This window comes from Dromaius novaehollandiae, chromosome 31, assembly GCF_036370855.1.
Source record: "Dromaius novaehollandiae isolate bDroNov1 chromosome 31, bDroNov1.hap1, whole genome shotgun sequence".
In the NCBI taxonomy this organism is placed as follows: Eukaryota; Metazoa; Chordata; class Aves; order Casuariiformes; family Dromaiidae; genus Dromaius; species Dromaius novaehollandiae.
In genome coordinates, this window is record NC_088129.1 from 1,815,715 (window position 1) to 1,832,048 (window position 16,334).

Below are 16,334 nucleotides of genomic sequence, written 5' to 3' on the forward strand. Positions count from 1 at the left end.
TCACAAGCATAGCCAGCAGACGTGAGCATTGCACTGTCCTCAGAGGCAATGAGGCCGCTGTGACCTCACAAGCACAGCCAGCAGCCATGAGCCTGCCAATGGCAGACGAGCCTCTGAGTCTGCTGTGACCACACAAGCACAGGCAGCAGGGGGCACTGGACACTAACCTATGAGGCACTGAGGCTGCTGTGACCTCGCAAGCACAGCCAGCAGTCGTGACACTGATACTGGCCTCAGAGGCACTGAGGTTGCTGTGACGTCACAAGTACAGCCAGCAGACATGAGCCTGCCAGTGGACTCGGAGGCACTGAGTGTGCTGTGACGTCACAAGCACAGCCAGCAGCCATGAGCCTGCCACTAGCCTAGGAGGTAATGAGGCTGCTGTGACCTCACAAGAACAGCCAGCAGTCAGGAGCCTGCCACCAGCCTAGGAGGCATTGAGGCTGCTGTGACCTCACAAGCACAGCCAGCAGCCAGGAGCCTGCCACTGGCCTATGGGGCACTGAGTCTGCTGTGACCTCACAAGCACAGCCAGCAGCCATGAGCATTGCACTGTCCTCAGAGGCACTGAGTCTGCTGTGACCTCACAAGCACAGCCAGCAGCCAGGAGCCTGCCACTGGACTCGGAGGCACTGAGTCTGCTGTGACCTCACAAGCACAGGCAGCAGTGGGTACTGGACACTAATCTGTGAGGCACTGAGGCTGCTGTGACCTCACAAGAACAGCCAGCAGCCAGGAGCCTGCCACTGGCCTAGGAGACACGGAGTCTGCTGGGACCTCATAAACAAAGCCAGCAGGGGGCGCTGTAGACTAACCTAGGAGGCACTGAAGATGCTGTGACCTCACAAGCACAGCCAGCAGACATCAGCCTGCCACTGGCCTATGGGGCACTGAGGTTGCTGTGACCTCTCAAGCACAGCCAACAGCCACGAGCCTGCCAATAGCCTAGGAGGTAATGAGGCTGCTGTGACCTCACAAGCACAGCCAGTAGGGGGCACTGGACACTAACCTAGGAGGCACTGAGGCTGCTGTGACGTCACAAGCGAAGCCAGCAGCCAGGAGCCTGCCACTGGCAGAGGAGTCATGGACGCTGCTGTGACCTCACAAGCACAGCCAGCAGCCATGAGCCTGCCACTGGACTCGGAGGCACTGAGTCTGCTGTGACCTCACAAGCACAGCCAGCAGGGGGCACTGGAAACTAACCTAGGAGGCACTGAGTGTGCTGTGACCTCAGAAGCACAGCTAGCAGCCAGGAGCCTGCCACTGGCAGAGGAGTCATGGAGGCTGCTGTGACCTCAAAATACAGGCAGCAGTCATGAGCCTGCCACTGTCCTCGGAGGCACTGAGGCTGCTGTGACCTCACAAGCACAGCCAGCAGGGGGCGCTGGACACTAACCTATGAGGCACTGAGGCTGCTGTGACCTCACAAGCACAGCTAGCAGCCCTGAGCCTCATATTGGCCCGAGAGGCACTTATGCTGCTGTGACCTCACAAGTACAGCCAGCAGCCAGGAGCCTGACACTGGTCTCACAGGCATTCAGGCTGCTGTGACCTCACAAACACAGCCAGCAGACATGAGCCTCATATTGGCCTCAGAGGCACAGAGGCTGCTGTGACCTCACAAGCACAGCCAGCAGCCATTAGCATTGCACTGTCCTCAGAGGCACTGAGGCTGCTGTGAGCTCACAAGTACAGCCAACAGCCATGAGCCTGCCATTGGCCTCGGAGGCACTGAGGATGCTGTGAGCTCACAAGTACAGCCAACAGCCAGGAGCCTGACACTGGTCTAGGAGGCATTCAGGCTGCTGTGACCTCACAAGTACAGCCAGCAGCCCTGAGCCTCATATTGGCCTCAGAGGCACTGAGTCTGCTGTGACCTCACAAGCACAGCCAGCAGCCATGAGCATTGCACTGTCCTCAGAGGCACTGAGGCTGCTGTGACCTCACAAGCACAGCCAGCAGCCATGAGCCTGCAACTGGCAGAGGAGGCACTGAGTCTGCTGTGACCTCACAAGCACAGGCAGCAGTGGTTACTGGACACTACTCTGTGAGGCACTGAGGCTGCTGTGACCTCAGAAGCACAGCCAGTAGGGGGCCTTGGACACTAACCTATGATGCACTGAGGCTGCTGTGACCTCACAAGTACAGCCAGCAGACATGAGCCTGCCACTGGACTCGGAGGCACTGAGTGTGCTGTGACGTCACAAGCACAGCCAGCAGCCATGAGCCTGCCACTAGCCTAGGAGGTAATGAGGCTGCTGTGACCTCACAAGAACACCCAGCAGTCAGGAGCCTGCCACCAGCCTAGGAGGCATTGAGGCTGCTGTGACCTCACAAGCACAGCCAGCAGCCAGGAGCCTGCCACTGGCCTATGGGGCACTGAGTCTGCTGTGACCCCACAAGCACAGCCAGCAGCCATGAGCATTGCACTGTCCTCAGAAGCACTGAGGCTGCTGTGACCTCACAAGCACAGCCAGCAGCCATGAGCCTGCCACTGGCAGAGGAGGCCCTGAGTCTGCTGTGACCTCACAAGCACAGCCAGCAGTGGGTACTGGACACTAATCTGTGAGGCACTGAGGCTGCTGTGACCTCACAAGCACAGCCAACAGCCATGAGCATTGCACTGTCCTCAGAGGCACTGAGTCTGCTGTGACCTCACAAGTACAGCCAACAGCCAGGAGCCTGCCACTGGTCTAGGAGGCATTCAGGCTGCTGTGACCTCACAAGCAGAGCCAACAGCCATGAGCATTGCACTGTCCTCAGAGGCACTGAGGCTGCTGTGACCTCACAAGCACAGCCAGCAGCCATGAGCCTGCCACTGGCAGAGGAGGCCCTGAGTCTGCTGTGACCTCACAAGCACAGGCAGCAGTGGCTACTGGACACTAATCTGTGAGGCACTGAGGCTGCTGTGACCTCACAAGCACAGCCAGTAGGGGGCCCTGGACACTAAACTATGATGCACCGAGGCTGCTGTGACCTCACAAGTACAGCCAGCAGCCAGGAGCCTGCCACTGGCCTAGGAGACACTGAGTCTGCTGTGACCTCACAAGCAGAGACAGCAGGGGGCGCTGTAGACTAACCTAGGAGGCACTGAGGTTGCTGTGACCTCACAAGCACAGCCAGCAGCCAGGAGCCTGCCACTGGCCTAGGTGGCAATTATGCTGCTGTGACCTCACAAGCAGAGCCAGCAGGGGGCGCTGTTGACTAACCTAGGCGGCACTGAGGCTGCTGTGACCTCACAAGCACAGCCAGCAGCCATGAGCCTGCCACTGTCCTCGGAGGCACAGAGGCTGCTGTGACCTCACAAGCACAGCCAGCAGCCATGAGCATTGCACTGTCCTCAGAGGCACTGAGGCTGCTGTGACCTCACAAGCACAGCCAGCAGCCCTGAGCCTCATATTGGCCTCAGAGGCACAGAGGCTGCTGTGACCTCACAAGCACAGTCAGCAGCCAGGAGCATTGCACTGTCCTCAGAGGCACTGAGGCTGCTGTGACCTCACAAGCACAGCCAGCAGCCATGAGCCTGCCACTGGCAGACGAGGCCCTGAGTCTGCTGTGGCCACACAAGCACAGGCAGCAGTGGGCACTGAACACTAAACTATGAGGCACTGAGGCTGCTGTGACCTCAGAATCACAGCCAGCAGCCATGACCCTGATACTGGCCTCAGAGGCACTGAGGCTGCTGTGGCCTGACAAGGACAGCCAGCACGGGGCACTGGACACTAATCTATGAGGCACTGAGGCTGCTGTGACCTCACAAGAACGGCCAGCAGCCATGAGCCTCATATTGGCCTGAGAGGCACTGAGTCTGCTGTGACCTCACAAGCACAGCCAGCAGCCATGAGCATTGCACTGTCCTCAGAAGCACTGAGGCTGCTGTGACCTCGCAAGCACAGCCAGCAGCCATGAGCCTGCCACTGGCAGAGGAGGCATTGAGGCTGCTGTGACCTCACAAGCACAGCCAGCAGCCAGGAGCCTGCCACTGGCCTATGGGGCACTGAGTCTGCTGTGACCTCACAAGCACAGCCAGCAGCCATGAGCATTGCACTGTCCTCAGAGGCACTGAGGCTGCTGTGACCTCACAAGCAGAGCCAGCAGCCAGGAGCCTGCCACTGGCAGAGGAGGCCCTGAGTCTGCTGTGACCTCACAAGCACAGCCAGTTGGGGGCCCTGGACACTAAACTATGATGCACTGAGGCTGCTGTGACGTCACAAGCACAGCCAGCAGCCAGGAGCCTGCCACTAGCCTAGGAGTTAATGAGGCTGCTGTGACCTCACAAGCACAGCCAGCAGCCGGGAGCCTGCCACTGGCCTAGGAGACACTGAGTCTGCTGTGACCTCACAAGCACAGCCAGCAGGGGGCGCTGTAGACTAACCTAGGAGGCACTGAGGCTGCTGTGACCTCACAAGCACAGCCAGCAGCCATGAGCCTGCTACTGTCCTTGGAGGCACTGAGGCTGCTGTGACCTCTCAAGCACAGCCAGCAGCCATGACCCTGACACTGGCCTAGGAGGTAATGAGGCTGCTGTGACCTCACAAGAACGGCCAGCAGCCATGAGCCTCATATTGGCCTGAGAGGCACAGAGGCTGCTGTGACCTCACAAGCACAGCCAGCAGCCCTGACCCTGCCACTGGCAGACGAGGCCCTGAGTCTGCTGTGACCACACAAGCACAGGCAGCAGGGGGCACTAGACACTAACCTATGATGCACTGAGGCTGCTGTGACCTCACAAGAGCGGCAAGCAGCCATGAGCCTCATATTGGCCTCAGAGGCACTGAGTCTGCTGTGACCTCACAAGCACAGCCAGCAGCCATGAGCATTGCACTGTCCTCAGAATCACTGAGGCTGCTCTGACCTCGCAAGCACAGCCAGCAGCCATGAGCCTGCCACTGGCAGAGGAGGCCTTGAGTCTGCTGTGACCTCACAAGCACAGGCAGCAGTGGGTACTGGACACTAATCAGTGAGGCCCTGAGTCTGCTGTGACCTCACAAGCACAGCCAGTAGGGGGCCCTGGACACTAACCTATGAGGCACTGAGGCTGCTGTGACCTCACAAGTACAGCCAGCAGACATGAGCCTGCCACTGGACTCGGAGGCACTGAGTCTGCTGTGATGTCACAAGCACAGCCAGCAGCCATAAGCCTGGCACTGTCCTCAGAGGCACTGAGGCTGCTGTGACCTCACAAGCACAGCCAGCAGCCAGGAGCCTGCCACTGGCCTAGGAGACACTGAGTCTGCTGGGACCTCATAAACAAAGCCAGCAGGGGGCGCTGTAGACTAACCTAGGAGGCACTGAAGCTGCTGTGACCTCACAAGCACAGCCAGCAGACATCAGCCTGCCAGTGGCCTATGGGGCACTGAGGTTGCTGTGACCTCTCAAGCACAGCCAACAGCCACGAGCCTGCCAATAGCCTAGGAGGTAATGAGGCTGCTGTGACCTCACAAGCACAGCCAGCAGGGGGCACTGGACACTAACCTAGGAGGCACTGAGGCTGCTGTGACCTCACAAGCACAACCAGCAACCAGGAGCCTGCCACTGGCAGAGGAGTCATGGAGGCTGCTGTGACCTCAAAATACAGGCAGCAGTCATGAGCCTGCCACTGTCCTCGGAGGCACTGAGGCTGCTGTGACCTCACAAGCACAGCCAGCAGGGGGCGCTGGACACTAATCTATGAGGCACTGAGGCTGCTGTGACCTCACAAGCACAGCTAGCAGCCCTGAGCCTCATATTGGCCTGAGAGGCATTCAGGCTGCTGTGACCTCACAAGTACAGCCAGCAGCCAGGAGCCTGACACTGGTCTCACAGGCATTCAGGCTGCTGTGACCTCACAAGCACAGCCAGCAGCCATGAGCATTGCACTGTCCTCAGAGGCACTGAGGCTGCTGTGAGCTCACAGGTACAGCCAACAGCCATGAGCCTGCCATTGGCCTCGGAGGCACTGAGGATGCTGTGAGCTCACAAGTACAGCCAACAGCCAGGAGCCTGACACTGGTCTCACAGGCATTCAGGCTGCTGTGACCTCACAAGCACAGCCAGCAGCCATGAGCATTGCACTGTCCTCAGAAGCACTGAGGCTGCTGTGACCTCACAAGCACAGCCAACAGCCATGAGCATTGCACTGTCCTCAGAGGCACTGAGGCTGCTGTGACCTCACAAGCACAGCCAGCAGCCATGAGCCTGCAACTGGCCGAGGAGGCCCTGAGTCTGCTGTGACCTCACAAGCACAGGCAGCAGTGGTTACTGGACACTAATCTGTGAGGCACTGAGGCTGCTGTGACCTCACAAGCACAGCCAGTAGGGGGCCTTGGACACTAACCTATGATGCACTGAGGCTGCTGTGACCTCACAAGTACAGCCAGCAGACATGAGTCTGCCACTGGACTCGGAGGCACTGAGTGTGCTGTGACCTCACAAGCACAGCCAGCAGCCATGAGCCTGCCACTAGCCTAGGAGGTAATGAGGCTGCTGTGACCTCACAAGAACAGCCAGCAGTCAGGAGCCTGCCACTAGCCTAGGAGGCATTGAGGCTGCTGTGACCTCACAAGCACAGCCAGCAGCCAGGAGCCTGCCACTGGCCTATGGGGCACTGAGTCTGGTGTGACCTCACAAGCACAGCCAGCAGCCATGAGCATTGCACTGTCCTCAGAGGCACTGAGGCTGCTGTGACCTCACAAGCACAGCCAGCAGCCATGAGCCTGCCACTGGCAGACGAGGCCCTGAGTCTGCTGTGACCTCACAAGCACAGGCAGCAGGGGGCACTGGACACTAAACTATGAGGCACTGAGGCTGCTGTGACCTCACAAGCACAGCCAGCAGTGGTTACTGGACACTAAACTATGAGGCACTGAGGCTGCTGTGACCTCACAAGCACAGCTAGCAGCCATGAGCCTGCCATGGGCCTCAGAGGCACTGAGGCTGCTTTGACCTCACAAGCACAGCTAGCAGCCATGACCCAGCCACTGGCCTAGGAGGCACTGAGTCTGCTGGGACCTCACAAGCACAGCCAGCAGACATCAGCCTGCCACTGGCCTAGGAGGCACTGAGGCTGCTGTGATGTCAAAAGAAGAGGCAGCAGTCATGAGCCTGCCACTGGCCTAGATGGCACTCAGGCTGCTGTGACCTCACAAGCACAGCCAGCATGGGGCACTGGACACTAACCTTTGAGGCACTGAGGCTGCTGTGACCTCACAAGCACAACCAGCACGATACGCGGTAGACTAAGCTATGAGGCACTGAGGCTGCTGTGACCTCACAAGCACAGCCAGCAGCCAGGAGCCTGCCACGGGCCTAGGAGACAGTGAGCCTGCTGTGACGACACCAACACAGCCAGCAGCCATGATCCTGCCACTATCCTCGGAGGCACTAAGGCTGCTGTGACGTCACAAGCACAGCCAGCAGGGGGCGCTGCAGACTAACCAAGGAGGCACTGAGGCTGCTGTGACGTCACAAGCACAGCCAGCAGCCATGAGCCTGCCACTGGCCTTGGAGGCAGTCAGGCCGCTGTGACCTCAGAAGCACAGCCAGCAGCCATGAACCTGGCACTGGCCTGAGAGGCATTGAGGCTGCTGTGACCTCACAAGCACAGCCAGCAGCCATGAGCATTGCACTGTCCTCAGAGGCACTGAGGCTGCTGTGACCTCAAAAATACAGCCAGCAGCCATGAGCCTGCTACTGGCAGAGGAGGCCCTGTGTCTGCTGTGACCTCACAAGCACAGGCAGCAGTGGCTAGTGGACACTAATCTATGAGGCACTGAGGCTGCTGTGACGTCTCAAGCACAGCCAGTAGGGGGCCCTGGACACAAACCTATGATGCACTGAGGCTGCTGTGACCTCACAAGTACAGCCAACAGCCAGGAGCCTGCCACTAGCCTAGGAGATAATCAGGCTGCTGTGACCTCACAAGCACAGCCAGCAGGGGGCACTGGACACTAACCTATGAGGCACTGAGTCTGCTGTGACCTCACAAGCACAGGCAGCAGGGGGCCGTGGATACTAACCTATGATGCACTGAGGCTGCTGTGACCTCAAAAATACAGCCAGCAGCCATGAGCCTGCCACTGGCAGAGGAGGCCCTGAGTCTGCTGTGACCTCACAAGCACAGCCAGTAGGAGGCCCTGGACACAAACCTATGATGCATTGAGGCTGCTGTGACCTCACAAGTACAGTCAGCAGCCAGGAGCCTGGCACTGGCCTAGGAGGCACTAAGGCTGCTGTGACCTCACAAGTACAGCCAACAGCCAGGAGCCTGCCACTAGCCTAGGAGGTAATCAGGCTGCTGTGACCTCACAAGCACAGCCAGCAGGGGGCACTGGACACTAACCTATGAGGCACTGAGTCTGCTGTGACCTCACAAGCACAGGCAGCAGGGGGCCCTGGATACTAACCTATGAGGCACTGAGGCTGCTGTGACCTCACAAGCACAGCTAGCAGCCATAATCCTGCCACGGGCCTCACAGGCACTGAGGCTGCTGTGACCTCACAAGCACAGCTAGCAGTCATGACCTAGCCACTGGCCTGGGAGGCACTGAGGCTGCTGTGACCTCACAAGCACAGCCAGCAGGGGGCACTGGACACTAACTTATGAGGCACTGAGTCTGCTGTGACCTCATAAACGAAGCCAGCAGGGGGCGCTGTTGACTAACCTAGGAGGCACTGAGGCTGCTGTGACCTCACAAGTACAGCCAGCAGCCATGACCCTGACATTGGTCTCACAGGCATTCAGGCTGCTGTGACCTCACAAGCACAGCCAGCAGCCATGAGCATTGCACTGTCCTCAGAGGCACTGAGGCTGCTGTGACCTCACAAGCACAGCCAGCAGCCATGAGCCTGCCACTGGCAGACGAGGCCCTGAGTCTGCTGTGACCACACAAGCACAGGCAGCAGGGGGCACTGGACACTAACCTATGAGGCACTGAGGCTGCTGTGACCTCACAAGCACGGCCAGTGTGGGGCGCTTGACACTAACCTATGAGGCACTGAGGCTGCTGTGACCTCACAAACACAGCCAGCAGCCATGAGCCTCATATTGGCCTGAGAGGCACTGAGGCTGCTGTGACCTCACAAGCACAGCCAGCAGCCATGAGCATTGCACTGTCCTCAGAGGCATTGAGGCTGCTGTGACCTCACAAGCACAGCCGGGAGCCATGAGCCTGCCACTGGCAGAGGAGGCACTGAGGCTGCTGTGACCTCACAAGCACAGCCAGCAGTGGTTACTGGACACTAAACTATGAGGCACTGAGGCTGCTGTGACCTCACAAGCACAGCCAGTAGGGGGCCCTGGGCACTAACCTATGATGCACTGAGGCTGCTGTGACCTCACAAGTACAGCCAGCAGCCATGAGCCTGGCACTGGCCTAGGAGGCACTAAGGCTGCTGTGACTTCACAAGCACAGCCAACAGCCAGGAGCCTGCCACTAGCCTAGGAGGTAATGAGGCTGCTGTGACCTCACAAGCACAGCCAGCAGGGGAAGCTGTAGACTAACCTCGGAGGCACTGAGGCTGCTGTGACCTCACAAGCACAGCCAGCAGCCAGGAGCCTGCCACTGGCCTATGGGGCACTGAGGTTGCTGTGACCTCACAAGAACAGCCAGCAGCCAGGAGCCTGGCACTGGCCTAGGAGGCAATTATGCTGCTGTGACGTCACAAGCAGAGCCAGCAGGGGCCGCTGTTGACTAACCTAGGCGGCACTGAGGCTGATGTGACCTCACAAGCACAGCTAGCAGCCATGAGCCTGCTACTGTCCTCGGAGGCACTGAGGCTGCTGTGACGTCACAAGCGCAGCAAGCAGCCATGACCCAGCCACTGGCCTAGGAGGCAATGAGTCTGCTGGCACCTCACAAGCACGGCCAGCAGACATCAGCCTGCCACTGGCCTAGGAGGCACTGAGGCTGCTGTGATGTCAAAAGAAGAGGCAGCAGTCACGAGCCTGCCACTGGCCTAGATGGCACTCAGGCTGCTGTGACCTCACAAACACAGCCAGCAGCCATGAGCCTCATATTGGCCTGAGAGGCACTGAGGCTGCTGTGACCTCACAAGCACAGCCAGCAGCCATGAGCATTGCACTGTCCTCAGAGGCATTGAGGCTGCTGTGACCTCACAAGCATAGCCAGCAGTGGTTACTGGACACTAAACTATGAGGCACTGAGGCTGCTGTGACCTCACAAGCACAGCTAGCAGCCATGAGCCTGCCATGGGCCTCAGAGGCACTGAGGCTGCTTTGACCTCACAAGCACAGCTAGCAGCCATGACCCAGCCACTGGCCTAGGAGGCACTGAGTCTGCTGGCACCTCACAAGCACAGGCAGCAGACATCAGCCTGCCAGTGGCCTCGGAGGCACTGAGGCTGCTGTGATGTCAAAAGAAGAGGCAGCAGTCATGAGCCTGCCACTGGCCTAGATGGCACTCAGGCTGCTGTGACCTCACAAGCACAGCCAGCAGCCAGGAGCCTGCCACTGGCAGAGGAGGCATGGAGGCTGCTGATACCTCAAAAATACAGCCAGCAGCCATGAGCCTGCCACTGGCAGACGAGGCACTGAGGCTGCTGTGACCTCACAAACACAGCCTGCAGGGGGCGCTGGACACTAATCTGTGAGGCACTAAGGCTGCTGTGACCTCACAAGCACAGCCAGCAGCCCTGAGCCTCATTTTGGCCTCAGAGGCACAGAGGCTGCTGTGACCTCACAAGCACAGCCAGCAGCCAGCAGCCTGACACTGGTCTAGGAGGCACTGAGTCTGCTGTGACCTCACAAGCACAGCCAGCAGCCATGAGCATTGCACTGTCCTCAGAGGCACTGAGGCTGCTGTGACGTCACAAGCACAGCCAGCAGCCATGAGCCTGCCACTGGCAGAGGAGGCCCTGAGTCTGCTGTGACCACACAAGAACAGCCAGCAGCCATGAGCCTGCCACTACCCTAGGAGGTAATCAGGCTCCTGTGACCTCACAAGCACAGCCAGCAGGGGGCACTGGTCACTAATCTATGAGGCACTGAGTCTGCTGTGACCTCACAAGCACAGCCAGCAGACATCAGCCTGCCACTACCCTAGGAGGTAAACAGGCTGCTGTGACCTCACAAGCACAGCCAGCAGGGGGCACTGGTCACTAACCTATGAGGCACTGAGTCTGCTGTGACCTCACAAGCACAGCCAGTACGAGATGCTGCAGACTAACCTATGAGGCACTGAGGCTGCTGTGACCTCACAAGTACAGCCAGCAGACATGAGCCTGCCACTGGACTCGGAGGCACTGAGTCTGCTGTGACGTCACAAGCACAGCCAGCAGCCATGAGCCTGCCACTGGCCTAGGAGGCACTAAGGCTGCTGTGACCTCACAAGCCCAGCCAACAGCCAGGAGCCTGCCACTAGCCTAGGAGGTAATGAGGCTGCTGTGACCTCACAAGCACAGCCAGCAGCCAGGAGCCTGCCACTGGCCTAGGAGACACTGAGTCTGCTGTGACCTCATAAACGAAGCCAGCAGGGGGCGCTGTAGACTAACCTAGGAGGCACTGAGTCTGCTGTGACCTCACAAGCACAGCCAGCAGCCAGGAGCCTGGCACTGTCCTCAGAGGCACTTATGCTGCTGTGACGTCACAAGCAGAGCCAGCAGGGGGCGCTGTTGACTAACCTAGGCGGCACTGAGGCTGATGTGACCTCACAAGCACAGCCAGCAGCCAGGAGCCTGCTACTGTCCTCGGAGGCACTGAGGCTGCTGTGACCTCTCAAGCACAGCCAACAGCCACGAGCCTGCCACTAGCCTAGGAGGTAATGAGGCTGCTGTGGCCTCACAAGCACAGCCAGCAGGGGGCACTGGTCACTAACCTATGAGGCACTGAGGCTGCTGTGACCTCACAAGCACAACCAGCAGCCATGAGCCTGCCACTGGCAGAGGAGGCATGGAGGCTGCTGTGACCTCAAAAATACAGCCAGCAGCCATGAGCCTGCCACTGTCCTCGGAGGCACTGAGGATGCTGTGACCTCACAAGCACAGCCAGCAGCCCTGAGCCTCATATTGGCCTGAGAGGCACATATGCTGCTGTGACCTCACAAGTACAGCCAGCAGCCAGCAGCCTGACACTGGTCTCAGAGGCATTCAGGCTGCTGTGACCTCACAAACACAGCCAGCAGACATGAGCCTCATATTGGCCTGAGAGGCACTGAGGCTGCTGTGACCTCACAAGCACAGCCAGCAGCCATGAGCATTGCACTGTCCTCAGAGGCACTGAGGCTGCTGTGACCTCACAAGCACAGCCAGCAGCCAGGAGCCTGCAACTGGCAGAGGAGGCACTGAGTCTGCTGTGACCTCACAAGCACAGGCAGCAGTGGTTACTGGACACTAATCTGTGAGGCACTGAGGCTGCTGTGACCTCACAAGCACAGCCAGTAGAGGGCCCTGGACACTAATCTATGATGCACTGAGGCTGCTGTGACCTCACAAGTACAGCCAGCAGACATGAGCCTGCCACTGGACTCGGAGGCACTGAGTCTGCTGTGACCTCACAAGCACAGCCAGCAGCCATGAGCTTGCCACTGGCCTAGGAGGCACTAAGGCTGCTGGGACCTCACAAGCACAGCCAACAGCCAGGAGCCTGCCACTAGCCTAGGAGGTAATGAGGCTGCTGTGACCTCACAAGAACAGCCAGCAGCCAGGAGCCTGCCACTGGCCTAGGAGACACTGAGTCTGCTGTGACCTCACAAGCACAGCCAGCAGGGGGCGCTGCTGACTAACCTAGGAGGCCCTGAGTCTGCTGTGACCTCACAAGCACAGCCAGCAGACATGACCCAGCCACTGGCCTAGGAGGCAGTGAGTCTGCTGGGACCTCACAAGCACAGCCAGCAGACATCAGCCTGCCACTGGCCTAGGAGGCACTGAGGCTGCTGTGATGTCAAAAGAAGAGGCAGCAGTCACGAGCCTGCCACTGGCCTAGATGGCACTCAGGCTGCTGTGACCTCACAAGCACAGCCAGCAGGGGGCACTGGATACTAACCTATGAGGCACTGAGGCTGCTGTGACCTCACAAGCACAGCCAGCAGCCATGAGCATTGCACTGTCCTCAGAGGCACTGAGGCTGCTGTGACCTCACAAGCACAGCCAGCAGCCATAAGCCTGATACTGGCCTCAGAGGCACTGAGGCTGCTGTGACCTGACAAGCACAGCCAGCAGGGGGCGCTGTAGACTAACCTAGGAGGCACTGAGGCTGCTGTGACCTCACAAGCACAGCTAGCAGCCAGGAGCCTGCCACTGGCCTATGGGGCACTGAGGTTGCTGTGACCTCACAAGCACAGCCAGCAGCCATGAGCCTGCTACTGGCCAAGGAGGCCCTGAGTCTGCTGTGACCTCACAAGCACAGGCAGCAGTGGCTACTGGACACTAATCTGTGAGGCACTGAGGCTGCTGTGACCTCACAAGTACAGCCAGCAGACATGAGCCTGCCACTGGACTCGGAGGCACTGAGTCTGCTGTGACGTCACAAGCACAGCCAGCAGCCATGAGCCTGCCACTGGCCTAGGAGGCACTAAGGCTGCTGTGACCTCACAAGCACAGCCAACAGCCAGGAGCCTGCCACTAGCCTAGGAGGTAATGAGGCTGCTGTGACCTCACAAGAACAGCCAGCAGCCAGGAGCCTGCCACTGGCCTAGGAGACACTGAGTCTGCTGTGACCTCATAAACGAAGCCAGCAGGGGGCGCTGTAGACTAACCTAGGAGGCACTGAAGCTGGTGTGACCTCACAAGCACAGCCAGCAGCCAGGAGCCTGGCACTGGCCTAGGAGGCACTTATGCTGCTGTGACGTCACAAGCACAGCCAGCAGGGGGCGCTGTAGACTAACCTAGGAGGCACTGAGGCTGCTGTGACCTCACAAGCACAGCCAGCAGCCATGAGCCTGCTACTGTCCTTGGAGGCACTGAGGCTGCTGTGACCTCTCAAGCACAGCCAGCAGCCATGACCCTGACACTGGCCTAGGAGGTAATGAGGCTGCTGTGACCTCACAAGAACGGCCAGCAGCCATGAGCCTCATATTGGCCTGAGAGGCACAGAGGCTGCTGTGACCTCACAAGCACAGCCAGCAGCCCTGACACTGCCACTGGCAGACGAGGCCCTGAGTCTGCTGTGACCACACAAGCACAGGCAGCAGGGGGCACTGGACACTAACCTATGATGCACTGAGGCTGCTGTGACCTCACAAGAGCGGCCAGCAGCCATGAGCCTCATATTGGCCTCAGAGGCACTGAGTCTGCTGTGACCTCACAAGCACAGCCAGCAGCCATGAGCATTGCACTGTCCTCAGAATCACTGAGGCTGCTCTGACCTCACAAGCACAGCCAGCAGCCATGAGCCTGCCACTGGCAGAGGAGGCCTTGAGTCTGCTGTGACCTCACAAGCACAGGCAGCAGTGGGTACTGGACACTAATCAGTGAGGCCCTGAGTCTGCTGTGACCTCACAAGCACAGCCAGTAGGGGGCCCTGGACACTAACCTATGAGGCACTGAGGCTGCTGTGACCTCACAAGTACAGCCAGCAGACATGAGCCTGCCACTGGACTCGGAGGCACTGAGTCTGCTGTGATGTCACAAGCACAGCCAGCAGCCATAAGCCTGGCACTGTCCTCAGAGGCACTGAGGCTGCTGTGACCTCACAAGCACAGCCAACAGCCAGGAGCCTGCCACTGGCCTAGGAGACACTGAGTCTGCTGGGACCTCATAAACAAAGCCAGCAGGGGGCGCTGTAGACTAACCTAGGAGGCACTGAAGCTGCTGTGACCTCACAAGCACAGCCAGCAGACATCAGCCTGCCAGTGGCCTATGGGGCACTGAGGTTGCTGTGACCTCTCAAGCACAGCCAACAGCCACGAGCCTGCCAATAGCCTAGGAGGTAATGAGGCTGCTGTGACCTCACAAGCACAGCCAGCAGGGGGCACTGGACACTAACCTAGGAGGCACTGAGGCTGCTGTGACCTCACAAGCACAACCAGCAACCAGGAGCCTGCCACTGGCAGAGGAGTCATGGAGGCTGCTGTGACCTCAAAATACAGGCAGCAGTCATGAGCCTGCCACTGTCCTCGGAGGCACTGAGGCTGCTGTGACCTCACAAGCACAGCCAGCACGGGGCACTGGACACTAATCTATGAGGCACTGAGGCTGCTGTGACCTCACAAGCACAGCTAGCAGCCCTGAGCCTCATATTGGCCTGAGAGGCATTCAGGCTGCTGTGACCTCACAAGTACAGCCAGCAGCCAGGAGCCTGACACTGGTCTCACAGGCATTCAGGCTGCTGTGACCTCACAAGCACAGCCAGCAGCCATGAGCATTGCACTGTCCTCAGAGGCACTGAGGCTGCTGTGAGCTCACAGGTACAGCCAACAGCCATGAGCCTGCCATTGGCCTCGGAGGCACTGAGGATGCTGTGAGCTCACAAGTACAGCCAACAGCCAGGAGCCTGACACTGGTCTCACAGGCATTCAGGCTGCTGTGACCTCACAAGCACAGCCAGCAGCCCTGAGCCTCATATTGGCCTCAGAGGCACTGAGGCTGCTGTGACCTCACAAGCACAGCCAACAGCCATGAGCATTGCACTGTCCTCAGAGGCACTGAGGCTGCTGTGACCTCACAAGCACAGCCAGCAGCCATGAGCCTGCAACTGGCCGAGGAGGCCCTGAGTCTGCTGTGACCTCACAAGCACAGGCAGCAGTGGTTACTGGACACTAATCTGTGAGGCACTGAGGCTGCTGTGACCTCACAAGCACAGCCAGTAGGGGGCCTTGGACACTAACCTATGATGCACTGAGGCTGCTGTGACCTCACAAGTACAGCCAGCAGACATGAGTCTGCCACTGGACTCGGAGGCACTGAGTGTGCTGTGACCTCACAAGCACAGCCAGCAGCCATGAGCCTGCCACTAGCCTAGGAGGTAATGAGGCTGCTGTGACCTCACAAGAACAGCCAGCAGTCAGGAGCCTGCCACTAGCCTAGGAGGCATTGAGGCTGCTGTGACCTCACAAGCACAGCCAGCAGCCAGGAGCCTGCCACTGGCCTATGGGGCACTGAGTCTGCTGTGACCTCACAAGCACAGCCAGCAGCCATGAGCATTGCACTGTCCTCAGAGGCACTGAGGCTGCTGTGACCTCACAAGCACAGCCAGCAGCCATGAGCCTGCCACTGGCAGACGAGGCCCTGAGTCTGCTGTGACCTCACAAGCACAGGCAGCAGGGGGCACTGGACACTAAACTATGAGGCACTGAGGCTGCTGTGACCTCACAAGAACAGCCAGCAGCCATGACCCTGATACTGGCCTCAGAGGCACTGAGGCTGCTGTGGCCTCACAAGCACAGCCAGCAGGGGGCACT